The 23,872-nt window shown below is 51.7% G+C and overlaps 32 non-coding genes across 32 annotated transcripts; all 32 read left to right on the top strand.

Moving 5' to 3' along the window:
* Window positions 1-4,837: 4,837 nt before the first annotated feature.
* On the top strand, window positions 4,838-4,909 carry Trnah-gug. The gene has a single exon. It is a non-coding gene; the product is annotated as a tRNA-His (tRNA).
* Window positions 4,910-5,656: 747 nt separating this feature from the next.
* On the top strand, window positions 5,657-5,738 carry Trnal-uag. Its single transcript has one exon. It is a non-coding gene; the product is annotated as a tRNA-Leu (tRNA).
* Window positions 5,739-6,183: 445 nt separating this feature from the next.
* On the top strand, window positions 6,184-6,255 carry Trnae-cuc. The gene has a single exon. It is a non-coding gene; the product is annotated as a tRNA-Glu (tRNA).
* Window positions 6,256-6,629: 374 nt separating this feature from the next.
* On the top strand, window positions 6,630-6,701 carry Trnah-gug. The gene has a single exon. It is a non-coding gene; the product is annotated as a tRNA-His (tRNA).
* A 747-nt stretch (window positions 6,702-7,448) lies between these two features.
* On the top strand, window positions 7,449-7,530 carry Trnal-uag. Its single transcript has one exon. It is a non-coding gene; the product is annotated as a tRNA-Leu (tRNA).
* Window positions 7,531-7,975: 445 nt separating this feature from the next.
* Window positions 7,976-8,047, top strand: Trnae-cuc. The gene has a single exon. It is a non-coding gene; the product is annotated as a tRNA-Glu (tRNA).
* Window positions 8,048-8,410: 363 nt separating this feature from the next.
* Window positions 8,411-8,482, top strand: Trnah-gug. The gene has a single exon. It is a non-coding gene; the product is annotated as a tRNA-His (tRNA).
* Window positions 8,483-9,229: 747 nt separating this feature from the next.
* Trnal-uag lies at window positions 9,230-9,311 on the top strand. Its single transcript has one exon. It is a non-coding gene; the product is annotated as a tRNA-Leu (tRNA).
* Window positions 9,312-9,756: 445 nt separating this feature from the next.
* Trnae-cuc lies at window positions 9,757-9,828 on the top strand. The gene has a single exon. It is a non-coding gene; the product is annotated as a tRNA-Glu (tRNA).
* A 374-nt stretch (window positions 9,829-10,202) lies between these two features.
* Trnah-gug lies at window positions 10,203-10,274 on the top strand. Its single transcript has one exon. It is a non-coding gene; the product is annotated as a tRNA-His (tRNA).
* A 747-nt stretch (window positions 10,275-11,021) lies between these two features.
* Trnal-uag lies at window positions 11,022-11,103 on the top strand. Its single transcript has one exon. It is a non-coding gene; the product is annotated as a tRNA-Leu (tRNA).
* Window positions 11,104-11,548: 445 nt separating this feature from the next.
* Trnae-cuc lies at window positions 11,549-11,620 on the top strand. The gene has a single exon. It is a non-coding gene; the product is annotated as a tRNA-Glu (tRNA).
* A 363-nt stretch (window positions 11,621-11,983) lies between these two features.
* Trnah-gug lies at window positions 11,984-12,055 on the top strand. The gene has a single exon. It is a non-coding gene; the product is annotated as a tRNA-His (tRNA).
* Window positions 12,056-12,802: 747 nt separating this feature from the next.
* Window positions 12,803-12,884, top strand: Trnal-uag. Its single transcript has one exon. It is a non-coding gene; the product is annotated as a tRNA-Leu (tRNA).
* Window positions 12,885-13,329: 445 nt separating this feature from the next.
* Window positions 13,330-13,401, top strand: Trnae-cuc. The gene has a single exon. It is a non-coding gene; the product is annotated as a tRNA-Glu (tRNA).
* A 374-nt stretch (window positions 13,402-13,775) lies between these two features.
* Trnah-gug lies at window positions 13,776-13,847 on the top strand. Its single transcript has one exon. It is a non-coding gene; the product is annotated as a tRNA-His (tRNA).
* Window positions 13,848-14,594: 747 nt separating this feature from the next.
* Trnal-uag lies at window positions 14,595-14,676 on the top strand. The gene has a single exon. It is a non-coding gene; the product is annotated as a tRNA-Leu (tRNA).
* Window positions 14,677-15,121: 445 nt separating this feature from the next.
* On the top strand, window positions 15,122-15,193 carry Trnae-cuc. The gene has a single exon. It is a non-coding gene; the product is annotated as a tRNA-Glu (tRNA).
* A 373-nt stretch (window positions 15,194-15,566) lies between these two features.
* Trnah-gug lies at window positions 15,567-15,638 on the top strand. Its single transcript has one exon. It is a non-coding gene; the product is annotated as a tRNA-His (tRNA).
* Window positions 15,639-16,385: 747 nt separating this feature from the next.
* Trnal-uag lies at window positions 16,386-16,467 on the top strand. Its single transcript has one exon. It is a non-coding gene; the product is annotated as a tRNA-Leu (tRNA).
* Window positions 16,468-16,912: 445 nt separating this feature from the next.
* On the top strand, window positions 16,913-16,984 carry Trnae-cuc. The gene has a single exon. It is a non-coding gene; the product is annotated as a tRNA-Glu (tRNA).
* Window positions 16,985-17,358: 374 nt separating this feature from the next.
* Trnah-gug lies at window positions 17,359-17,430 on the top strand. Its single transcript has one exon. It is a non-coding gene; the product is annotated as a tRNA-His (tRNA).
* A 747-nt stretch (window positions 17,431-18,177) lies between these two features.
* Window positions 18,178-18,259, top strand: Trnal-uag. The gene has a single exon. It is a non-coding gene; the product is annotated as a tRNA-Leu (tRNA).
* A 445-nt stretch (window positions 18,260-18,704) lies between these two features.
* Trnae-cuc lies at window positions 18,705-18,776 on the top strand. Its single transcript has one exon. It is a non-coding gene; the product is annotated as a tRNA-Glu (tRNA).
* Window positions 18,777-19,149: 373 nt separating this feature from the next.
* Window positions 19,150-19,221, top strand: Trnah-gug. The gene has a single exon. It is a non-coding gene; the product is annotated as a tRNA-His (tRNA).
* A 747-nt stretch (window positions 19,222-19,968) lies between these two features.
* On the top strand, window positions 19,969-20,050 carry Trnal-uag. Its single transcript has one exon. It is a non-coding gene; the product is annotated as a tRNA-Leu (tRNA).
* Window positions 20,051-20,495: 445 nt separating this feature from the next.
* Trnae-cuc lies at window positions 20,496-20,567 on the top strand. Its single transcript has one exon. It is a non-coding gene; the product is annotated as a tRNA-Glu (tRNA).
* A 373-nt stretch (window positions 20,568-20,940) lies between these two features.
* Trnah-gug lies at window positions 20,941-21,012 on the top strand. Its single transcript has one exon. It is a non-coding gene; the product is annotated as a tRNA-His (tRNA).
* Window positions 21,013-21,759: 747 nt separating this feature from the next.
* Trnal-uag lies at window positions 21,760-21,841 on the top strand. The gene has a single exon. It is a non-coding gene; the product is annotated as a tRNA-Leu (tRNA).
* Window positions 21,842-22,286: 445 nt separating this feature from the next.
* Trnae-cuc lies at window positions 22,287-22,358 on the top strand. Its single transcript has one exon. It is a non-coding gene; the product is annotated as a tRNA-Glu (tRNA).
* Window positions 22,359-22,732: 374 nt separating this feature from the next.
* Window positions 22,733-22,804, top strand: Trnah-gug. Its single transcript has one exon. It is a non-coding gene; the product is annotated as a tRNA-His (tRNA).
* Window positions 22,805-23,551: 747 nt separating this feature from the next.
* Trnal-uag lies at window positions 23,552-23,633 on the top strand. Its single transcript has one exon. It is a non-coding gene; the product is annotated as a tRNA-Leu (tRNA).
* Window positions 23,634-23,872: the final 239 nt, after the last annotated feature.

Consider the following 23,872-nt stretch of genomic DNA (forward strand, 5'->3'; position numbering starts at 1 on the left):
AGCATGTAAACAGCAGGCAGTGTTTACAAACCAGATCTCTCGCGACACTGTTGCTGAAGCGGCCACGCCGAGTGCTGCCACAACAAAATCAGGTCAGAGTTTTCAGGGCGTCCACCGCCGTACGCTAAAACCACAACCGAATCTTACTGTTTCTCGCACCCAACCCAAACAAAAAGCCGACAAGTCAGATGTGAAATCGCAGAAAAATATACGATATGACATTGTCAGAGAAGGTGCTCCAGATGAGCCTCCTGATACACTCAATGTCGAACAGCCCCTCAGTACTAAGGTACGGGATGACAATGGAAGACAAGCTAACGTTTAGCAACCGTGTTACGAGGAATAATGCAGAATTCTAAACGACTGTAGTTCTAAAACGGATTTCAGCATACCAAAAGTATAACAGTTTTTGACCAAGGTTTTAGGTGGCCAATAGCCAGTTACAGATGCAAGCATACACTATCACAACGATAAATATAAATAAAATTCGAACCTCATTAAAGCTAGCTGCTCTCAAGGAATTTTTGTATGACTCTGGAACCGATATCGCGTTGCTACAGGAGGTTGTAACGACGTCTCTTGCAATACCAGGATATACCGCCATTGTTAACGTATCTTGTGAAACACATACAGGAACAGCGGTTCTGCTCAGGGAAGGAATTCCCGTGTCTCAAGTAGAGCGTTTGGAATCTGGAAGGGCCATTAGTATAAACGTTTTAGGTACCACATTGATTAACTTATATGCGCCCTCAGGAAATAGTAATAGACAGGACAGGGCAGCATTTTATAAAGAGGAAATTATATATTTATTACGTCGAAACCCAAACAGTTTAATGATGGGCGGTGATTTTAACTGTGTGTTAAATCGTAAGGATCAACAACCACACTTTAACGGTTCGTTGGAACTTCAACGCCTAGTAACCGACTTAAAACTTAAGGACGCATGGGAACTAAAATATCCCACGAATGTTGAATATACGTATATAACACAGACTTCGCGTAGTAGAATAGACAGAATTTATGTTTCCCAAAACTTAGAACGATCTCTCCTTAATTCCGAAATCGTACCTGTATATTTTAGTGACCACTGCAGTATGAAGGCGTGCATTAATTTAGCTCCACAGCCGATTAAGATTTTTAGGAACCAGTGGCATCTAAATGTCTCTCTCTTAAAAGAGCAAGATTTGGCAGACGCAGTATCAGAAGCGTGGACCTTATGTCTGCGATCGATCGACAGGCACCCCACAGTATTAGATTGGTGGATTAAGGTTGCAAAACCGAGACTGAGAAAAGTGTGTATCAGATACAGCAGAGAAAGAGCGCAGGAGTTAAAAAACAGTATGGAATTCTATTACAGATTGTTGCGGGACCTCTATGCACAGGCAAACGTGTCAACCATTAGATTACACGACATCAAACACACTAAAGCGAAATTACTCGCCTTTAAAAGACAGCAGATGGACGGCTTAAAACTGAAGTCAAAGGCGAAGTCGGTGGTAGATGATGAAACAACATCCTTATATCATCTGCTTCGGCATGCAAAGAATAGGCGACGAACTGTCATTAGTGAAATTAAAACATCCAATGGGACTACACTCACGTCTCAGAAGGAGATTCTCAATGCAGTATACCAATACTACCACGAGTTATATTCTTCCAGCCCACCTCACGAGGGGTCTCTGCAAGAGGTTCTCAGTGTTTTATCCCCACAATTGACGAGTTCTGAAAACGACGAAATCCTTTCTGAAGTCAGTAAGGAAGAGGTTCGTGAGATAATAACCAAGTCCCCGTTAAATAAATCTGCTGGACCCGACGGACTGCCTGTAGAATTTTACTTAAAATTCTGGTTTTTAATTGGTGACACTTTTACATGCATTGTCAATGAGATTTTTAACGAGCAGACGGTACCTGAAGATTTTAAAGCTAGCAAAATTGTACTTATACCGAAAAACAGAGGAACGAAAAGTTTAAACAATTACCGCCCTATTTCACTTTTAAACTCTGACTACAAAATAGTATGCAGGATTTTAAAAAAGAGACTTTCCCCTCTGACCGACAAATTAATTAGTCAACATCAGTCATGTGCAGCAAATAGAAGTATTTTTAATACAATTTCTGAATATAGAGACATCATCGCCTTAGCATCAGTTTCCAATATCAAATGTGCTCTACTCTTTATAGATTTTAATAAGGCCTTCGACTCGGTGAATCACCGTTTCCTGTTTGAGGTACTGACAAAAATGGGATTCGTCCACAAAACTGTTAATGTTTTAAAAAACATTGCTACTGGTCTGCACGCTAAATTAGCCGTCAACTGTCAGCTGTCGCGGCAAATTCCAATAAACCGCGGCATTCCACAGGGAAGTCCCTTATCTATGTTTTTGTTTGTTGTGTCGTTAGAGCCCTTTTTACGAAGTGTTCATGAAAGGTTAAAGGGCATAACTATAACTGGTAGGAAAACTGTAGTGCGAGCCTATGCTGACGATGTTGGTGTCGTCATAAGAGGGCAAGATGATGTAATTCGACTAGGGGCCATTCTTCAAACTTACTGCCGCGCATCGGGTGCGACAAAGAACGAAAATAAAAGTACAATCTTGGGAATGCGGGGTTTTGACCGGATACACATCGATTGGGCGAAGTCAGTTACCACCCACAAAACCCTGGGGACAATCCTGACGGCATGTCCCATGAGGATGACAGCCCTCAACTGGAAAGAGGTTTCCACAAAGATTCAAGGCGGCCTCATTGAGAACACACAACGACTTATGAACCAGGTTCAGAGGGTCAAGTTCATTAACTTATGCATTCTCTCAAAGGCATTCTATATGGCACAAATTTTTCCCTTGCCGAAGTTGATAGCTCAGAAAATAATGTCGAGAGTGGCAAATTTCTTATGGAAGGGGGAAATCTACAGGGTTAACCTAAAAACTGCGACCTTACATCCTAGAAATGGAGGCCTCGGTCTGGTGGACATACGTAATAAAGCTTCTGCGCTTTTCATAAAACGGTCTTTAAGCATATTTCACGCCAACCCAGGCAGTATTACTACACAATTGTTTCAATGTGTCCAACCAGAAAGCCTTCAGCCACCGGCAGACGTACAAAAGATTAATCCCCGACTGCGATACGTTAGAATCTTGTACACAGAATTGAGCTATGTTAACGAGACACTCAGAACTTCACTGCACATTGCAGCCCGAGATATCATGAGAGAAAGACAACAATACGAAGGCAAAAATAAAATTGCCACGAAATATATGAATTACAACTGGGATGCAATTTGGGAGAATATTAGTTTTAACGGACTCAATTCACATGTGGTAACGGCATGGTACAAAGCCGTCAATGATATTGTCAGCACCAACGAACGACTTTATAAAATTGGGAAAGCTGAAACCCCCTTATGTCGGACATGTAAACTGGTTGACACCGTGATTCATAGATTCACGTGTGGTGGAAATTTCAACAACTGGATTTGGCTCAGGAAAAGTCTTGCACTACTGCAACGAACGTCACCCAATTCTATTACTCCTATGATGCTTCTCAGACCTGAAATTAAGTATTACCCCAAAACCAAAAATAATGCAATACACTGGTTAATGGGACAGTTTGTCCACTACATTCTCAATAAAATAGGTGGTGACGATGAAACGGAATTCAAGCTTTTTATGAAAATGGAGTACAGTAAAGTTAAGCACTATGCAGATCACAGGAAAATGTATGGAAACATGTTGATCATTTTATTCGACAGAATAGGTGTTGGTTAAAAAGCACAGTCTAACAATAAAGTTACTATTTTCGGGGTACTGAAGGAATGAAGTATGAGATCTACGTTCAAGCTGAAGGCAATGCCTCTTCTTTTATCCATTTCTGTTATGTCGGTCCCCCCAATATGTGTCTCATAAATGCTGGAGGTATATTGAGGTAACATAACATGTTTCCTACTCGAATGATTGTTGAATGATCACTCGAATGACAGCCTTCCAATGAGATCTCCACCCAGACGTCGTACAAACAGTGCTCCGCACCATAATAAAAAGAGCAGGCAAAGACCACACACGACTACAACCGCTTTTCTATAACATGTAAAATGTACTGAAGGAGCCATTCGGTGGGAGTAATGGCGGGGGCATCGTGGCCAGGCCTCGAGTTCTTTGACCCCTGCCCTCTTTGTCCCCGTCATGGGCCTACTGATGGCTTCCAAAAAGACGCAAAAACAAACCAAGCGGTCTCTGGCAAAAAACGGAATAAAAAAAAGAAGAAAAAAAAAAAAAAAAGTTGGTAGAGCGGTGGACTGTAGTAAAAAAATAAAAAAAAAGTGGTTAAGGCGTCTGACAAAAAAAAAAAAAAAAAAAAAAAAAAGTGGTTAAGGCGTCTGACTAAAAAAAAAAAAAAAAAAAAAAAAGGTGTGGTCTAGTGGCTAGGATACCTGGCTCTCACCCAGGAGGCCCGGGTTCGATTCCCGGTACCGGAATCGCGCGTTTTTGTTGCTCCTCTTATGCGACTTGTCTCGACTTTGCTCGACTGACGCGTGCAGAAAGCTACGTTAAGTATGATTCACGGCAACACCTGACGGCGAGAGAGATGAAGCGTCTATCCACTTGTTATCCAGCCACATACCTGTAGTCAAGAGGCTTGGGGGACTGCAAGACATTGCCACGGAGGTGAATGCAGCTAACCACTGTAGTTAGTGTCCTGACAGCGCAGGCACGTTCATTTGCTCGTATACATGTGATGGAGACCGTGTCTCACACTGCTGTGGCGTACACCTTGGCCTAGGCTCTGCTGTGTATCGCCACTTGCATTACAGGCAGCTGCTTTCGCGGGCGCGTCCGTGGCCGTGATCGTCTAGTGGTTAGGACATTGCGTTGTGGCCGCAATAACCCAGGTTCGAATCCTGGTCACGGCAATTTTGAAAGTTTTGCCTTGCTGCCGTTGCAATGACGAGTACTCGAAATGACAGTACTCTCTTGATTTTTTCACTCGTGTTCCGCAGGCCGCAGTTTGCCCTACCACTTCATCCCCAACACGTAATGTCGCCTCCTAGAGCGCAGACGTCCGCTGCTCTCTGTAGTCGAAAAGGGCAGTTGTTTGAAGTGCGATGGATGAGCAGCCAGTCCCAGCAGAACCGGAAGCTGTGGCGTGCACTGTTTGTACAAATGCTAGGAACACTGGCGCACCAAGCAGCGCATGTAGCGTGGCCGAGCGCTTTAAGGCGCTGGTTTAAGGCACCAGACTCTCTGTAGGCGCGGTTTCGAATCCCGTAGCTGCCGGGGGCTTTGCTGTGATCGCGTTAAGCTGCCGCTTTTTCTTCAAGTGTAACCTCCTTGAGCTCACATATGTTTGATACATGGAGCATTCTAGCTCCGCCTGACAGTTACAGCTACGATACTTTAGTGGTTACGGAAAGCCCAGGTTCGAAACCTGGTCACGGCACGAAAACGTCTCTTGACGCTGTCTCCTTAACTGCGACAGCTACAGACAAGTGGCGTCGCTACCATACGGCGGGCACGGCTTTTTCTTGCTGTGGATGGCCTAAAGAGACGCTTCCAGTGGGAGAGCAGTGGAAATACATGGCACGGCGATTGCCAAGATACTTCCATTTCGAAGTGATCTTTGTAGTACAAACGAAACGTTTTGCGGCTGCTGCTCCAACGGTAACGTGGCCGAGCGGTCTAAGGCGCTGGTTTTAGGCACCAGTCTCTTCGGAGGCGTGGGTTCGAATCCCACCGTTGCCACTTTTTACGTCTCATTTTTGTGCCGTTGCGGTGTGTTCTCGTGGGGTAGGACGCAGCTCTTGTGACGCGCGTGTTGTGTAGGTAGCGTGGCCGAGCGGTCTAAGGCGCTGGTTTCAGGCACCATTCTCTTCGGAGGCGTGGGTTCCAATCCCACTCCTGCCAAACGTGTAATGTTTCCTGTGTCGAAGGCAGGTGCACTCATTGCCCGCAAAGGAAACAACACAACAAGGCGTGAGCGTCTGCTTGGTGAATTGCCGTAGAACAGTGCGTGGTGCAACGACAGGATTTGTAGGCACCTTTTGCTCTCATCATTGCTGGCGTCCGTCTCCCCGAAATGCGTCCGGGGCACGCCGTTCTATAACGCGAGAGAGCGGATTTTTTACAGTTGTCGTCAGTTAACCGTGGGTGGCTGCTGCGTTCGCTGGAAAGAGCACTGCCGTCGTTATCCGGTGTGGTCTAGTGGCTAGGATACCTGGCTCTCACCCAGGAGGCCCGGGTTCGATTCCCGGTACCGGAATCGCGCGTTTTTGTTGCTCCTCTTATGCGACTTGTCTCGACTTTGCTCGACTGACGCTACGCTGACGCGTGCAGAAAGCTACGTTAAGTATGATTCACGGCAACACCTGACGGCGAGAGAGATGAAGCGTCTATCCACTTGTTATCCAGCCACATACCTGTAGTCAAGAGGCTTGGGGGACTGCAAGACATTGCCACGGAGGTGAATGCAGCTAACCACTGTAGTTAGTGTCCTGACAGCGCAGGCACGTTCATTTGCTCGTATACATGTGATGGAGACCGTGTCTCACACTGCTGTGGCGTACACCTTGGCCTAGGCTCTGCTGTGTATCGCCACTTGCATTACAGGCAGCTGCTTTCGCGGGCGCGTCCGTGGCCGTGATCGTCTAGTGGTTAGGACATTGCGTTGTGGCCGCAATAACCCAGGTTCGAATCCTGGTCACGGCAATTTTGAAAGTTTTGCCTTGCTGCCGTTGCAATGACGAGTACTCGAAATGACAGTACTCTCTTGATTTTTTCACTCGTGTTCCGCAGGCCGCAGTTTGCCCTACCACTTCATCCCCAACACGTAATGTCGCCTCCTAGAGCGCAGACGTCCGCTGCTCTCTGTAGTCGAAAAGGGCAGTTGTTTGAAGTGCGATGGATGAGCAGCCAGTCCCAGCAGAACCGGAAGCTGTGGCGTGCACTGTTTGTACAAATGCTAGGAACACTGGCGCACCAAGCAGCGCATGTAGCGTGGCCGAGCGCTTTAAGGCGCTGGTTTAAGGCACCAGACTCTCTGTAGGCGCGGTTTCGAATCCCGTAGCTGCCGGGGGCTTTGCTGTGATCGCGTTAAGCTGCCGCTTTTTCTTCAAGTGTAACCTCCTTGAGCTCACATATGTTTGATACATGGAGCATTCTAGCTCCGCCTGACAGTTACAGCTACGATACTTTAGTGGTTACGGAAAGCCCAGGTTCGAAACCTGGTCACGGCACGAAAACGTCTCTTGACGCTGTCTCCTTAACTGCGACAGCTACAGACAAGTGGCGTCGCTACCATACGGCGGGCACGGCTTTTTCTTGCTGTGGATGGCCTAAAGAGACGCTTCCAGTGGGAGAGCAGTGGAAATACATGGCACGGCGATTGCCAAGATACTTCCATTTCGAAGTGATCTTTGTAGTACAAACGAAACGTTTTGCGGCTGCTGCTCCAACGGTAACGTGGCCGAGCGGTCTAAGGCGCTGGTTTTAGGCACCAGTCTCTTCGGAGGCGTGGGTTCGAATCCCACCGTTGCCACTTTTTACGTCTCATTTTTGTGCCGTTGCGGTGTGTTCTCGTGGGGTAGGACGCAGCTCTTGTGACGCGCGTGTTGTGTAGGTAGCGTGGCCGAGCGGTCTAAGGCGCTGGTTTCAGGCACCATTCTCTTCGGAGGCGTGGGTTCCAATCCCACTCCTGCCAAACGTGTAATGTTTCCTGTGTCGAAGGCAGGTGCACTCATTGCCCGCAAAGGAAACAGCACAACAAGGCGTGAGCGTCTGCTTGGTGAATTGCCGTAGAACAGTGCGTGGTGCAACGACAGGATTTGTAGGCACCTTTTGCTCTCATCATTGCTGGCGTCCGTCTCCCCGAAATGCGTCCGGGGCACGCCGTTCTATAACGCGAGAGAGCGGATTTTTTACAGTTGTCGTCAGTTAACCGTGGGTGGCTGCTGCGTTCGCTGGAAAGAGCACTGCCGTCGTTATCCGGTGTGGTCTAGTGGCTAGGATACCTGGCTCTCACCCAGGAGGCCCGGGTTCGATTCCCGGTACCGGAATCGCGCGTTTTTGTTGCTCCTCTTATGCGACTTGTCTCGACTTTGCTCGACTGACGCGTGCAGAAAGCTACGTTAAGTATGATTCACGGCAACACCTGACGGCGAGAGAGATGAAGCGTCTATCCACTTGTTATCCAGCCACATACCTGTAGTCAAGAGGCTTGGGGGACTGCAAGACATTGCCACGGAGGTGAATGCAGCTAACCACTGTAGTTAGTGTCCTGACAGCGCAGGCACGTTCATTTGCTCGTATACATGTGATGGAGACCGTGTCTCACACTGCTGTGGCGTACACCTTGGCCTAGGCTCTGCTGTGTATCGCCACTTGCATTACAGGCAGCTGCTTTCGCGGGCGCGTCCGTGGCCGTGATCGTCTAGTGGTTAGGACATTGCGTTGTGGCCGCAATAACCCAGGTTCGAATCCTGGTCACGGCAATTTTGAAAGTTTTGCCTTGCTGCCGTTGCAATGACGAGTACTCGAAATGACAGTACTCTCTTGATTTTTTCACTCGTGTTCCGCAGGCCGCAGTTTGCCCTACCACTTCATCCCCAACACGTAATGTCGCCTCCTAGAGCGCAGACGTCCGCTGCTCTCTGTAGTCGAAAAGGGCAGTTGTTTGAAGTGCGATGGATGAGCAGCCAGTCCCAGCAGAACCGGAAGCTGTGGCGTGCACTGTTTGTACAAATGCTAGGAACACTGGCGCACCAAGCAGCGCATGTAGCGTGGCCGAGCGCTTTAAGGCGCTGGTTTAAGGCACCAGACTCTCTGTAGGCGCGGTTTCGAATCCCGTAGCTGCCGGGGGCTTTGCTGTGATCGCGTTAAGCTGCCGCTTTTTCTTCAAGTGTAACCTCCTTGAGCTCACATATGTTTGATACATGGAGCATTCTAGCTCCGCCTGACAGTTACAGCTACGATACTTTAGTGGTTACGGAAAGCCCAGGTTCGAAACCTGGTCACGGCACGAAAACGTCTCTTGACGCTGTCTCCTTAACTGCGACAGCTACAGACAAGTGGCGTCGCTACCATACGGCGGGCACGGCTTTTTCTTGCTGTGGATGGCCTAAAGAGACGCTTCCAGTGGGAGAGCAGTGGAAATACATGGCACGGCGATTGCCAAGATACTTCCATTTCGAAGTGATCTTTGTAGTACAAACGAAACGTTTTGCGGCTGCTGCTCCAACGGTAACGTGGCCGAGCGGTCTAAGGCGCTGGTTTTAGGCACCAGTCTCTTCGGAGGCGTGGGTTCGAATCCCACCGTTGCCACTTTTTACGTCTCATTTTTGTGCCGTTGCGGTGTGTTCTCGTGGGGTAGGACGCAGCTCTTGTGACGCGCGTGTTGTGTAGGTAGCGTGGCCGAGCGGTCTAAGGCGCTGGTTTCAGGCACCATTCTCTTCGGAGGCGTGGGTTCCAATCCCACTCCTGCCAAACGTGTAATGTTTCCTGTGTCGAAGGCAGGTGCACTCATTGCCCGCAAAGGAAACAGCACAACAAGGCGTGAGCGTCTGCTTGGTGAATTGCCGTAGAACAGTGCGTGGTGCAACGACAGGATTTGTAGGCACCTTTTGCTCTCATCATTGCTGGCGTCCGTCTCCCCGAAATGCGTCCGGGGCACGCCGTTCTATAACGCGAGAGAGCGGATTTTTTACAGTTGTCGTCAGTTAACCGTGGGTGGCTGCTGCGTTCGCTGGAAAGAGCACTGCCGTCGTTATCCGGTGTGGTCTAGTGGCTAGGATACCTGGCTCTCACCCAGGAGGCCCGGGTTCGATTCCCGGTACCGGAATCGCGCGTTTTTGTTGCTCCTCTTATGCGACTTGTCTCGACTTTGCTCGACTGACGCTACGCTGACGCGTGCAGAAAGCTACGTTAAGTATGATTCACGGCAACACCTGACGGCGAGAGAGATGAAGCGTCTATCCACTTGTTATCCAGCCACATACCTGTAGTCAAGAGGCTTGGGGGACTGCAAGACATTGCCACGGAGGTGAATGCAGCTAACCACTGTAGTTAGTGTCCTGACAGCGCAGGCACGTTCATTTGCTCGTATACATGTGATGGAGACCGTGTCTCACACTGCTGTGGCGTACACCTTGGCCTAGGCTCTGCTGTGTATCGCCACTTGCATTACAGGCAGCTGCTTTCGCGGGCGCGTCCGTGGCCGTGATCGTCTAGTGGTTAGGACATTGCGTTGTGGCCGCAATAACCCAGGTTCGAATCCTGGTCACGGCAATTTTGAAAGTTTTGCCTTGCTGCCGTTGCAATGACGAGTACTCGAAATGACAGTACTCTCTTGATTTTTTCACTCGTGTTCCGCAGGCCGCAGTTTGCCCTACCACTTCATCCCCAACACGTAATGTCGCCTCCTAGAGCGCAGACGTCCGCTGCTCTCTGTAGTCGAAAAGGGCAGTTGTTTGAAGTGCGATGGATGAGCAGCCAGTCCCAGCAGAACCGGAAGCTGTGGCGTGCACTGTTTGTACAAATGCTAGGAACACTGGCGCACCAAGCAGCGCATGTAGCGTGGCCGAGCGCTTTAAGGCGCTGGTTTAAGGCACCAGACTCTCTGTAGGCGCGGTTTCGAATCCCGTAGCTGCCGGGGGCTTTGCTGTGATCGCGTTAAGCTGCCGCTTTTTCTTCAAGTGTAACCTCCTTGAGCTCACATATGTTTGATACATGGAGCATTCTAGCTCCGCCTGACAGTTACAGCTACGATACTTTAGTGGTTACGGAAAGCCCAGGTTCGAAACCTGGTCACGGCACGAAAACGTCTCTTGACGCTGTCTCCTTAACTGCGACAGCTACAGACAAGTGGCGTCGCTACCATACGGCGGGCACGGCTTTTTCTTGCTGTGGATGGCCTAAAGAGACGCTTCCAGTGGGAGAGCAGTGGAAATACATGGCACGGCGATTGCCAAGATACTTCCATTTCGAAGTGATCTTTGTAGTACAAACGAAACGTTTTGCGGCTGCTGCTCCAACGGTAACGTGGCCGAGCGGTCTAAGGCGCTGGTTTTAGGCACCAGTCTCTTCGGAGGCGTGGGTTCGAATCCCACCGTTGCCACTTTTTACGTCTCATTTTTGTGCCGTTGCGGTGTGTTCTCGTGGGGTAGGACGCAGCTCTTGTGACGCGCGTGTTGTGTAGGTAGCGTGGCCGAGCGGTCTAAGGCGCTGGTTTCAGGCACCATTCTCTTCGGAGGCGTGGGTTCCAATCCCACTCCTGCCAAACGTGTAATGTTTCCTGTGTCGAAGGCAGGTGCACTCATTGCCCGCAAAGGAAACAGCACAACAAGGCGTGAGCGTCTGCTTGGTGAATTGCCGTAGAACAGTGCGTGGTGCAACGACAGGATTTGTAGGCACCTTTTGCTCTCATCATTGCTGGCGTCCGTCTCCCCGAAATGCGTCCGGGGCACGCCGTTCTATAACGCGAGAGAGCGGATTTTTTACAGTTGTCGTCAGTTAACCGTGGGTGGCTGCTGCGTTCGCTGGAAAGAGCACTGCCGTCGTTATCCGGTGTGGTCTAGTGGCTAGGATACCTGGCTCTCACCCAGGAGGCCCGGGTTCGATTCCCGGTACCGGAATCGCGCGTTTTTGTTGCTCCTCTTATGCGACTTGTCTCGACTTTGCTCGACTGACGCGTGCAGAAAGCTACGTTAAGTATGATTCACGGCAACACCTGACGGCGAGAGAGATGAAGCGTCTATCCACTTGTTATCCAGCCACATACCTGTAGTCAAGAGGCTTGGGGGACTGCAAGACATTGCCACGGAGGTGAATGCAGCTAACCACTGTAGTTAGTGTCCTGACAGCGCAGGCACGTTCATTTGCTCGTATACATGTGATGGAGACCGTGTCTCACACTGCTGTGGCGTACACCTTGGCCTAGGCTCTGCTGTGTATCGCCACTTGCATTACAGGCAGCTGCTTTCGCGGGCGCGTCCGTGGCCGTGATCGTCTAGTGGTTAGGACATTGCGTTGTGGCCGCAATAACCCAGGTTCGAATCCTGGTCACGGCAATTTTGAAAGTTTTGCCTTGCTGCCGTTGCAATGACGAGTACTCGAAATGACAGTACTCTCTTGATTTTTTCACTCGTGTTCCGCAGGCCGCAGTTTGCCCTACCACTTCATCCCCAACACGTAATGTCGCCTCCTAGAGCGCAGACGTCCGCTGCTCTCTGTAGTCGAAAAGGGCAGTTGTTTGAAGTGCGATGGATGAGCAGCCAGTCCCAGCAGAACCGGAAGCTGTGGCGTGCACTGTTTGTACAAATGCTAGGAACACTGGCGCACCAAGCAGCGCATGTAGCGTGGCCGAGCGCTTTAAGGCGCTGGTTTAAGGCACCAGACTCTCTGTAGGCGCGGTTTCGAATCCCGTAGCTGCCGGGGGCTTTGCTGTGATCGCGTTAAGCTGCCGCTTTTTCTTCAAGTGTAACCTCCTTGAGCTCACATATGTTTGATACATGGAGCATTCTAGCTCCGCCTGACAGTTACAGCTACGATACTTTAGTGGTTACGGAAAGCCCAGGTTCGAAACCTGGTCACGGCACGAAAACGTCTCTTGACGCTGTCTCCTTAACTGCGACAGCTACAGACAAGTGGCGTCGCTACCATACGGCGGGCACGGCTTTTTCTTGCTGTGGATGGCCTAAAGAGACGCTTCCAGTGGGAGAGCAGTGGAAATACATGGCACGGCGATTGCCAAGATACTTCCATTTCGAAGTGATCTTTGTAGTACAAACGAAACGTTTTGCGGCTGCTGCTCCAACGGTAACGTGGCCGAGCGGTCTAAGGCGCTGGTTTTAGGCACCAGTCTCTTCGGAGGCGTGGGTTCGAATCCCACCGTTGCCACTTTTTACGTCTCATTTTTGTGCCGTTGCGGTGTGTTCTCGTGGGGTAGGACGCAGCTCTTGTGACGCGCGTGTTGTGTAGGTAGCGTGGCCGAGCGGTCTAAGGCGCTGGTTTCAGGCACCATTCTCTTCGGAGGCGTGGGTTCCAATCCCACTCCTGCCAAACGTGTAATGTTTCCTGTGTCGAAGGCAGGTGCACTCATTGCCCGCAAAGGAAACAGCACAACAAGGCGTGAGCGTCTGCTTGGTGAATTGCCGTAGAACAGTGCGTGGTGCAACGACAGGATTTGTAGGCACCTTTTGCTCTCATCATTGCTGGCGTCCGTCTCCCCGAAATGCGTCCGGGGCACGCCGTTCTATAACGCGAGAGAGCGGATTTTTTACAGTTGTCGTCAGTTAACCGTGGGTGGCTGCTGCGTTCGCTGGAAAGAGCACTGCCGTCGTTATCCGGTGTGGTCTAGTGGCTAGGATACCTGGCTCTCACCCAGGAGGCCCGGGTTCGATTCCCGGTACCGGAATCGCGCGTTTTTGTTGCTCCTCTTATGCGACTTGTCTCGACTTTGCTCGACTGACGCTACGCTGACGCGTGCAGAAAGCTACGTTAAGTATGATTCACGGCAACACCTGACGGCGAGAGAGATGAAGCGTCTATCCACTTGTTATCCAGCCACATACCTGTAGTCAAGAGGCTTGGGGGACTGCAAGACATTGCCACGGAGGTGAATGCAGCTAACCACTGTAGTTAGTGTCCTGACAGCGCAGGCACGTTCATTTGCTCGTATACATGTGATGGAGACCGTGTCTCACACTGCTGTGGCGTACACCTTGGCCTAGGCTCTGCTGTGTATCGCCACTTGCATTACAGGCAGCTGCTTTCGCGGGCGCGTCCGTGGCCGTGATCGTCTAGTGGTTAGGACATTGCGTTGTGGCCGCAATAACCCAGGTTCGAATCCTGGTCACGGCAATTTTGAAAGTTTTGCCTTGCTGCCGTTGCAATGACGAGTACTCGAAATGACAGTACTCTCTTGATTTTTTCACTCGTGTTCCGCAGGCCGCAGTTTGCCCTACCACTTCATCCCCAACACGTAATGTCGCCTCCTAGAGCGCAGACGTCCGCTGCTCTCTGTAGTCGAAAAGGGCAGTTGTTTGAAGTGCGATGGATGAGCAGCCAGTCCCAGCAGAACCGGAAGCTGTGGCGTGCACTGTTTGTACAAATGCTAGGAACACTGGCGCACCAAGCAGCGCATGTAGCGTGGCCGAGCGCTTTAAGGCGCTGGTTTAAGGCACCAGACTCTCTGTAGGCGCGGTTTCGAATCCCGTAGCTGCCGGGGGCTTTGCTGTGATCGCGTTAAGCTGCCGCTTTTTCTTCAAGTGTAACCTCCTTGAGCTCACATATGTTTGATACATGGAGCATTCTAGCTCCGCCTGACAGTTACAGCTACGATACTTTAGTGGTTACGGAAAGCCCAGGTTCGAAACCTGGTCACGGCACGAAAACGTCTCTTGACGCTGTCTCCTTAACTGCGACAGCTACAGACAAGTGGCGTCGCTACCATACGGCGGGCACGGCTTTTTCTTGCTGTGGATGGCCTAAAGAGACGCTTCCAGTGGGAGAGCAGTGGAAATACATGGCACGGCGATTGCCAAGATACTTCCATTTCGAAGTGATCTTTGTAGTACAAACGAAACGTTTTGCGGCTGCTGCTCCAACGGTAACGTGGCCGAGCGGTCTAAGGCGCTGGTTTTAGGCACCAGTCTCTTCGGAGGCGTGGGTTCGAATCCCACCGTTGCCACTTTTTACGTCTCATTTTTGTGCCGTTGCGGTGTGTTCTCGTGGGGTAGGACGCAGCTCTTGTGACGCGCGTGTTGTGTAGGTAGCGTGGCCGAGCGGTCTAAGGCGCTGGTTTCAGGCACCATTCTCTTCGGAGGCGTGGGTTCCAATCCCACTCCTGCCAAACGTGTAATGTTTCCTGTGTCGAAGGCAGGTGCACTCATTGCCCGCAAAGGAAACAGCACAACAAGGCGTGAGCGTCTGCTTGGTGAATTGCCGTAGAACAGTGCGTGGTGCAACGACAGGATTTGTAGGCACCTTTTGCTCTCATCATTGCTGGCGTCCGTCTCCCCGAAATGCGTCCGGGGCACGCCGTTCTATAACGCGAGAGAGCGGATTTTTTACAGTTGTCGTCAGTTAACCGTGGGTGGCTGCTGCGTTCGCTGGAAAGAGCACTGCCGTCGTTATCCGGTGTGGTCTAGTGGCTAGGATACCTGGCTCTCACCCAGGAGGCCCGGGTTCGATTCCCGGTACCGGAATCGCGCGTTTTTGTTGCTCCTCTTATGCGACTTGTCTCGACTTTGCTCGACTGACGCTACGCTGACGCGTGCAGAAAGCTACGTTAAGTATGATTCACGGCAACACCTGACGGCGAGAGAGATGAAGCGTCTATCCACTTGTTATCCAGCCACATACCTGTAGTCAAGAGGCTTGGGGGACTGCAAGACATTGCCACGGAGGTGAATGCAGCTAACCACTGTAGTTAGTGTCCTGACAGCGCAGGCACGTTCATTTGCTCGTATACATGTGATGGAGACCGTGTCTCACACTGCTGTGGCGTACACCTTGGCCTAGGCTCTGCTGTGTATCGCCACTTGCATTACAGGCAGCTGCTTTCAGGGCGCGTCCGTGGCCGTGATCGTCTAGTGGTTAGGACATTGCGTTGTGGCCGCAATAACCCAGGTTCGAATCCTGGTCACGGCAATTTTGAAAGTTTTGCCTTGCTGCCGTTGCAATGACGAGTACTCGAAATGACAGTACTCTCTTGATTTTTTCACTCGTGTTCCGCAGGCCGCAGTTTGCCCTACCACTTCATCCCCAACACGTAATGTCGCCTCCTAGAGCGCAGACGTCCGCTGCTCTCTGTAGTCGAAAAGGGCAGTTGTTTGAAGTGCGATGGATGAGCAGCCAGTCCCAGCAGAACCGGAAGCTGTGGCGTGCACTGTTTGTACAAATGCTAGGAACACTGGCGCACCAAGCAGCGCATGTAGCGTGGCCGAGCGCTTTAAGGCGCTGGTTTAAGGCACCAGACTCTCTGTAGGCGCGGTTTCGAATCCCGTAGCTGCCGGGGGCTTTGCTGTGATCGCGTTAAGCTGCCGCTTTTTCTTCAAGTGTAACCTCCTTGAGCTCACATATGTTTGATACATGGAGCATTCTAGCTCCGCCTGACAGTTACAGCTACGATACTTTAGTGGTTACGGAAAGCCCAGGTTCGAAACCTGGTCACGGCACGAAAACGTCTCTTGACGCTGTCTCCTTAACTGCGACAGCTACAGACAAGTGGCGTCGCTACCATACGGCGGGCACGGCTTTTTCTTGCTGTGGATGGCCTAAAGAGACGCTTCCAGTGGGAGAGCAGTGGAAATACATGGCACGGCGATTGCCAAGATACTTCCATTTCGAAGTGATCTTTGTAGTACAAACGAAACGTTTTGCGGCTGCTGCTCCAACGGTAACGTGGCCGAGCGGTCTAAGGCGCTGGTTTTAGGCACCAGTCTCTTCGGAGGCGTGGGTTCGAATCCCACCGTTGCCACTTTTTACGTCTCATTTTTGTGCCGTTGCGGTGTGTTCTCGTGGGGTAGGACGCAGCTCTTGTGACGCGCGTGTTGTGTAGGTAGCGTGGCCGAGCGGTCTAAGGCGCTGGTTTCAGGCACCATTCTCTTCGGAGGCGTGGGTTCCAATCCCACTCCTGCCAAACGTGTAATGTTTCCTGTGTCGAAGGCAGGTGCACTCATTGCCCGCAAAGGAAACAGCACAACAAGGCGTGAGCGTCTGCTTGGTGAATTGCCGTAGAACAGTGCGTGGTGCAACGACAGGATTTGTAGGCACCTTTTGCTCTCATCATTGCTGGCGTCCGTCTCCCCGAAATGCGTCCGGGGCACGCCGTTCTATAACGCGAGAGAGCGGATTTTTTACAGTTGTCGTCAGTTAACCGTGGGTGGCTGCTGCGTTCGCTGGAAAGAGCACTGCCGTCGTTATCCGGTGTGGTCTAGTGGCTAGGATACCTGGCTCTCACCCAGGAGGCCCGGGTTCGATTCCCGGTACCGGAATCGCGCGTTTTTGTTGCTCCTCTTATGCGACTTGTCTCGACTTTGCTCGACTGACGCTACGCTGACGCGTGCAGAAAGCTACGTTAAGTATGATTCACGGCAACACCTGACGGCGAGAGAGATGAAGCGTCTATCCACTTGTTATCCAGCCACATACCTGTAGTCAAGAGGCTTGGGGGACTGCAAGACATTGCCACGGAGGTGAATGCAGCTAACCACTGTAGTTAGTGTCCTGACAGCGCAGGCACGTTCATTTGCTCGTATACATGTGATGGAGACCGTGTCTCACACTGCTGTGGCGTACACCTTGGCCTAGGCTCTGCTGTGTATCGCCACTTGCATTACAGGCAGCTGCTTTCGCGGGCGCGTCCGTGGCCGTGATCGTCTAGTGGTTAGGACATTGCGTTGTGGCCGCAATAACCCAGGTTCGAATCCTGGTCACGGCAATTTTGAAAGTTTTGCCTTGCTGCCGTTGCAATGACGAGTACTCGAAATGACAGTACTCTCTTGATTTTTTCACTCGTGTTCCGCAGGCCGCAGTTTGCCCTACCACTTCATCCCCAACACGTAATGTCGCCTCCTAGAGCGCAGACGTCCGCTGCTCTCTGTAGTCGAAAAGGGCAGTTGTTTGAAGTGCGATGGATGAGCAGCCAGTCCCAGCAGAACCGGAAGCTGTGGCGTGCACTGTTTGTACAAATGCTAGGAACACTGGCGCACCAAGCAGCGCATGTAGCGTGGCCGAGCGCTTTAAGGCGCTGGTTTAAGGCACCAGACTCTCTGTAGGCGCGGTTTCGAATCCCGTAGCTGCCGGGGGCTTTGCTGTGATCGCGTTAAGCTGCCGCTTTTTCTTCAAGTGTAACCTCCTTGAGCTCACATATGTTTGATACATGGAGCATTCTAGCTCCGCCTGACAGTTACAGCTACGATACTTTAGTGGTTACGGAAAGCCCAGGTTCGAAACCTGGTCACGGCACGAAAACGTCTCTTGACGCTGTCTCCTTAACTGCGACAGCTACAGACAAGTGGCGTCGCTACCATACGGCGGGCACGGCTTTTTCTTGCTGTGGATGGCCTAAAGAGACGCTTCCAGTGGGAGAGCAGTGGAAATACATGGCACGGCGATTGCCAAGATACTTCCATTTCGAAGTGATCTTTGTAGTACAAACGAAACGTTTTGCGGCTGCTGCTCCAACGGTAACGTGGCCGAGCGGTCTAAGGCGCTGGTTTTAGGCACCAGTCTCTTCGGAGGCGTGGGTTCGAATCCCACCGTTGCCACTTTTTACGTCTCATTTTTGTGCCGTTGCGGTGTGTTCTCGTGGGGTAGGACGCAGCTCTTGTGACGCGCGTGTTGTGTAGGTAGCGTGGCCGAGCGGTCTAAGGCGCTGGTTTCAGGCACCATTCTCTTCGGAGGCGTGGGTTCCAATCCCACTCCTGCCAAACGTGTAATGTTTCCTGTGTCGAAGGCAGGTGCACTCATTGCCCGCAAAGGAAACAGCACAACAAGGCGTGAGCGTCTGCTTGGTGAATTGCCGTAGAACAGTGCGTGGTGCAACGACAGGATTTGTAGGCACCTTTTGCTCTCATCATTGCTGGCGTCCGTCTCCCCGAAATGCGTCCGGGGCACGCCGTTCTATAACGCGAGAGAGCGGATTTTTTACAGTTGTCGTCAGTTAACCGTGGGTGGCTGCTGCGTTCGCTGGAAAGAGCACAGCCGTCGTTATCCGGTGTGGTCTAGTGGCTAGGATACCTGGCTCTCACCCAGGAGGCCCGGGTTCGATTCCCGGTACCGGAATCGCGCGTTTTTGTTGCTCCTCTTATGCGACTTGTCTCGACTTTGCTCGACTGACGCTACGCTGACGCGTGCAGAAAGCTACGTTAAGTATGATTCACGGCAACACCTGACGGCGAGAGAGATGAAGCGTCTATCCACTTGTTATCCAGCCACATACCTGTAGTCAAGAGGCTTGGGGGACTGCAAGACATTGCCACGGAGGTGAATGCAGCTAACCACTGTAGTTAGTGTCCTGACAGCGCAGGCACGTTCATTTGCTCGTATACATGTGATGGAGACCGTGTCTCACACTGCTGTGGCGTACACCTTGGCCTAGGCTCTGCTGTGTATCGCCACTTGCATTACAGGCAGCTGCTTTCAGGGCGCGTCCGTGGCCGTGATCGTCTAGTGGTTAGGACATTGCGTTGTGGCCGCAATAACCCAGGTTCGAATCCTGGTCACGGCAATTTTGAAAGTTTTGCCTTGCTGCCGTTGCAATGACGAGTACTCGAAATGACAGTACTCTCTTGATTTTTTCACTCGTGTTCCGCAGGCCGCAGTTTGCCCTACCACTTCATCCCCAACACGTAATGTCGCCTCCTAGAGCGCAGACGTCCGCTGCTCTCTGTAGTCGAAAAGGGCAGTTGTTTGAAGTGCGATGGATGAGCAGCCAGTCCCAGCAGAACCGGAAGCTGTGGCGTGCACTGTTTGTACAAATGCTAGGAACACTGGCGCACCAAGCAGCGCATGTAGCGTGGCCGAGCGCTTTAAGGCGCTGGTTTAAGGCACCAGACTCTCTGTAGGCGCGGTTTCGAATCCCGTAGCTGCCGGGGGCTTTGCTGTGATCGCGTTAAGCTGCCGCTTTTTCTTCAAGTGTAACCTCCTTGAGCTCACATATGTTTGATACATGGAGCATTCTAGCTCCGCCTGACAGTTACAGCTACGATACTTTAGTGGTTACGGAAAGCCCAGGTTCGAAACCTGGTCACGGCACGAAAACGTCTCTTGACGCTGTCTCCTTAACTGCGACAGCTACAGACAAGTGGCGTCGCTACCATACGGCGGGCACGGCTTTTTCTTGCTGTGGATGGCCTAAAGAGACGCTTCCAGTGGGAGAGCAGTGGAAATACATGGCACGGCGATTGCCAAGATACTTCCATTTCGAAGTGATCTTTGTAGTACAAACGAAACGTTTTGCGGCTGCTGCTCCAACGGTAACGTGGCCGAGCGGTCTAAGGCGCTGGTTTTAGGCACCAGTCTCTTCGGAGGCGTGGGTTCGAATCCCACCGTTGCCACTTTTTACGTCTCATTTTTGTGCCGTTGCGGTGTGTTCTCGTGGGGTAGGACGCAGCTCTTGTGACGCGCGTGTTGTGTAGGTAGCGTGGCCGAGCGGTCTAAGGCGCTGGTTTCAGGCACCATTCTCTTCGGAGGCGTGGGTTCCAATCCCACTCCTGCCAAACGTGTAATGTTTCCTGTGTCGAAGGCAGGTGCACTCATTGCCCGCAAAGGAAACAGCACAACAAGGCGTGAGCGTCTGCTTGGTGAATTGCCGTAGAACAGTGCGTGGTGCAACGACAGGATTTGTAGGCACCTTTTGCTCTCATCATTGCTGGCGTCCGTCTCCCCGAAATGCGTCCGGGGCACGCCGTTCTATAACGCGAGAGAGCGGATTTTTTACAGTTGTCGTCAGTTAACCGTGGGTGGCTGCTGCGTTCGCTGGAAAGAGCACTGCCGTCGTTATCCGGTGTGGTCTAGTGGCTAGGATACCTGGCTCTCACCCAGGAGGCCCGGGTTCGATTCCCGGTACCGGAATCGCGCGTTTTTGTTGCTCCTCTTATGCGACTTGTCTCGACTTTGCTCGACTGACGCTACGCTGACGCGTGCAGAAAGCTACGTTAAGTATGATTCACGGCAACACCTGACGGCGAGAGAGATGAAGCGTCTATCCACTTGTTATCCAGCCACATACCTGTAGTCAAGAGGCTTGGGGGACTGCAAGACATTGCCACGGAGGTGAATGCAGCTAACCACTGTAGTTAGTGTCCTGACAGCGCAGGCACGTTCATTTGCTCGTATACATGTGATGGAGACCGTGTCTCACACTGCTGTGGCGTACACCTTGGCCTAGGCTCTGCTGTGTATCGCCACTTGCATTACAGGCAGCTGCTTTCAGGGCGCGTCCGTGGCCGTGATCGTCTAGTGGTTAGGACATTGCGTTGTGGCCGCAATAACCCAGGTTCGAATCCTGGTCACGGCAATTTTGAAAGTTTTGCCTTGCTGCCGTTGCAATGACGAGTACTCGAAATGACAGTACTCTCTTGATTTTTTCACTCGTGTTCCGCAGGCCGCAGTTTGCCCTACCACTTCATCCCCAACACGTAATGTCGCCTCCTAGAGCGCAGACGTCCGCTGCTCTCTGTAGTCGAAAAGGGCAGTTGTTTGAAGTGCGATGGATGAGCAGCCAGTCCCAGCAGAACCGGAAGCTGTGGCGTGCACTGTTTGTACAAATGCTAGGAACACTGGCGCACCAAGCAGCGCATGTAGCGTGGCCGAGCGCTTTAAGGCGCTGGTTTAAGGCACCAGACTCTCTGTAGGCGCGGTTTCGAATCCCGTAGCTGCCGGGGGCTTTGCTGTGATCGCGTTAAGCTGCCGCTTTTTCTTCAAGTGTAACCTCCTTGAGCTCACATATGTTTGATACATGGAGCATTCTAGCTCCGCCTGACAGTTACAGCTACGATACTTTAGTGGTTACGGAAAGCCCAGGTTCGAAACCTGGTCACGGCACGAAAACGTCTCTTGACGCTGTCTCCTTAACTGCGACAGCTACAGACAAGTGGCGTCGCTACCATACGGCGGGCACGGCTTTTTCTTGCTGTGGATGGCCTAAAGAGACGCTTCCAGTGGGAGAGCAGTGGAAATACATGGCACGGCGATTGCCAAGATACTTCCATTTCGAAGTGATCTTTGTAGTACAAACGAAACGTTTTGCGGCTGCTGCTCCAACGGTAACGTGGCCGAGCGGTCTAAGGCGCTGGTTTTAGGCACCAGTCTCTTCGGAGGCGTGGGTTCGAATCCCACCGTTGCCACTTTTTACGTCTCATTTTTGTGCCGTTGCGGTGTGTTCTCGTGGGGTAGGACGCAGCTCTTGTGACGCGCGTGTTGTGTAGGTAGCGTGGCCGAGCGGTCTAAGGCGCTGGTTTCAGGCACCATTCTCTTCGGAGGCGTGGGTTCCAATCCCACTCCTGCCAAACGTGTAATGTTTCCTGTGTCGAAGGCAGGTGCACTCATTGCCCGCAAAGGAAACAGCACAACAAGGCGTGAGCGTCTGCTTGGTGAATTGCCGTAGAACAGTGCGTGGTGCAACGACAGGATTTGTAGGCACCTTTTGCTCTCATCATTGCTGGCGTCCGTCTCCCCGAAATGCGTCCGGGGCACGCCGTTCTATAACGCGAGAGAGCGGATTTTTTACAGTTGTCGTCAGTTAACCGTGGGTGGCTGCTGCGTTCGCTGGAAAGAGCACTGCCGTCGTTATCCGGTGTGGTCTAGTGGCTAGGATACCTGGCTCTCACCCAGGAGGCCCGGGTTCGATTCCCGGTACCGGAATCGCGCGTTTTTGTTGCTCCTCTTATGCGACTTGTCTCGACTTTGCTCGACTGACGCTACGCTGACGCGTGCAGAAAGCTACGTTAAGTATGATTCACGGCAACACCTGACGGCGAGAGAGATGAAGCGTCTATCCACTTGTTATCCAGCCACATACCTGTAGTCAAGAGGCTTGGGGGACTGCAAGACATTGCCACGGAGGTGAATGCAGCTAACCACTGTAGTTAGTGTCCTGACAGCGCAGGCACGTTCATTTGCTCGTATACATGTGATGGAGACCGTGTCTCACACTGCTGTGGCGTACACCTTGGCCTAGGCTCTGCTGTGTATCGCCACTTGCATTACAGGCAGCTGCTTTCGCGGGCGCGTCCGTGGCCGTGATCGTCTAGTGGTTAGGACATTGCGTTGTGGCCGCAATAACCCAGGTTCGAATCCTGGTCACGGCAATTTTGAAAGTTTTGCCTTGCTGCCGTTGCAATGACGAGTACTCGAAATGACAGTACTCTCTTGATTTTTTCACTCGTGTTCCGCAGGCCGCAGTTTGCCCTACCACTTCATCCCCAACACGTAATGTCGCCTCCTAGAGCGCAGACGTCCGCTGCTCTCTGTAGTCGAAAAGGGCAGTTGTTTGAAGTGCGATGGATGAGCAGCCAGTCCCAGCAGAACCGGAAGCTGTGGCGTGCACTGTTTGTACAAATGCTAGGAACACTGGCGCACCAAGCAGCGCATGTAGCGTGGCCGAGCGCTTTAAGGCGCTGGTTTAAGGCACCAGACTCTCTGTAGGCGCGGTTTCGAATCCCGTAGCTGCCGGGGGCTTTGCTGTGATCGCGTTAAGCTGCCGCTTTTTCTTCAAGTGTAACCTCCTTGAGCTCACATATGTTTGATACATGGAGCATTCTAGCTCCGCCTGACAGTTACAGCTACGATACTTTAGTGGTTACGGAAAGCCCAGGTTCGAAACCTGGTCACGGCACGAAAACGTCTCTTGACGCTGTCTCCTTAACTGCGACAGCTACAGACAAGTGGCGTCGCTACCATACGGCGGGCACGGCTTTTTCTTGCTGTGGATGGCCTAAAGAGACGCTTCCAGTGGGAGAGCAGTGGAAATACATGGCACGGCGATTGCCAAGATACTTCCATTTCGAAGTGATCTTTGTAGTACAAACGAAACGTTTTGCGGCTGCTGCTCCAACGGTAACGTGGCCGAGCGGTCTAAGGCGCTGGTTTTAGGCACCAGTCTCTTCGGAGGCGTGGGTTCGAATCCCACCGTTGCCACTTTTTACGTCTCATTTTTGTGCCGTTGCGGTGTGTTCTCGTGGGGTAGGACGCAGCTCTTGTGACGCGCGTGTTGTGTAGGTAGCGTGGCCGAGCGGTCTAAGGCGCTGGTTTCAGGCACCATTCTCTTCGGAGGCGTGGGTTCCAATCCCACTCCTGCCAAACGTGTAATGTTTCCTGTGTCGAAGGCAGGTGCACTCATTGCCCGCAAAGGAAACAGCACAACAAGGCGTGAGCGT

This window comes from Schistocerca piceifrons, unplaced genomic scaffold (assembly GCF_021461385.2).
Source record: "Schistocerca piceifrons isolate TAMUIC-IGC-003096 unplaced genomic scaffold, iqSchPice1.1 HiC_scaffold_695, whole genome shotgun sequence".
NCBI lineage: Eukaryota > Metazoa > Arthropoda > Insecta > Orthoptera > Acrididae > Schistocerca > Schistocerca piceifrons.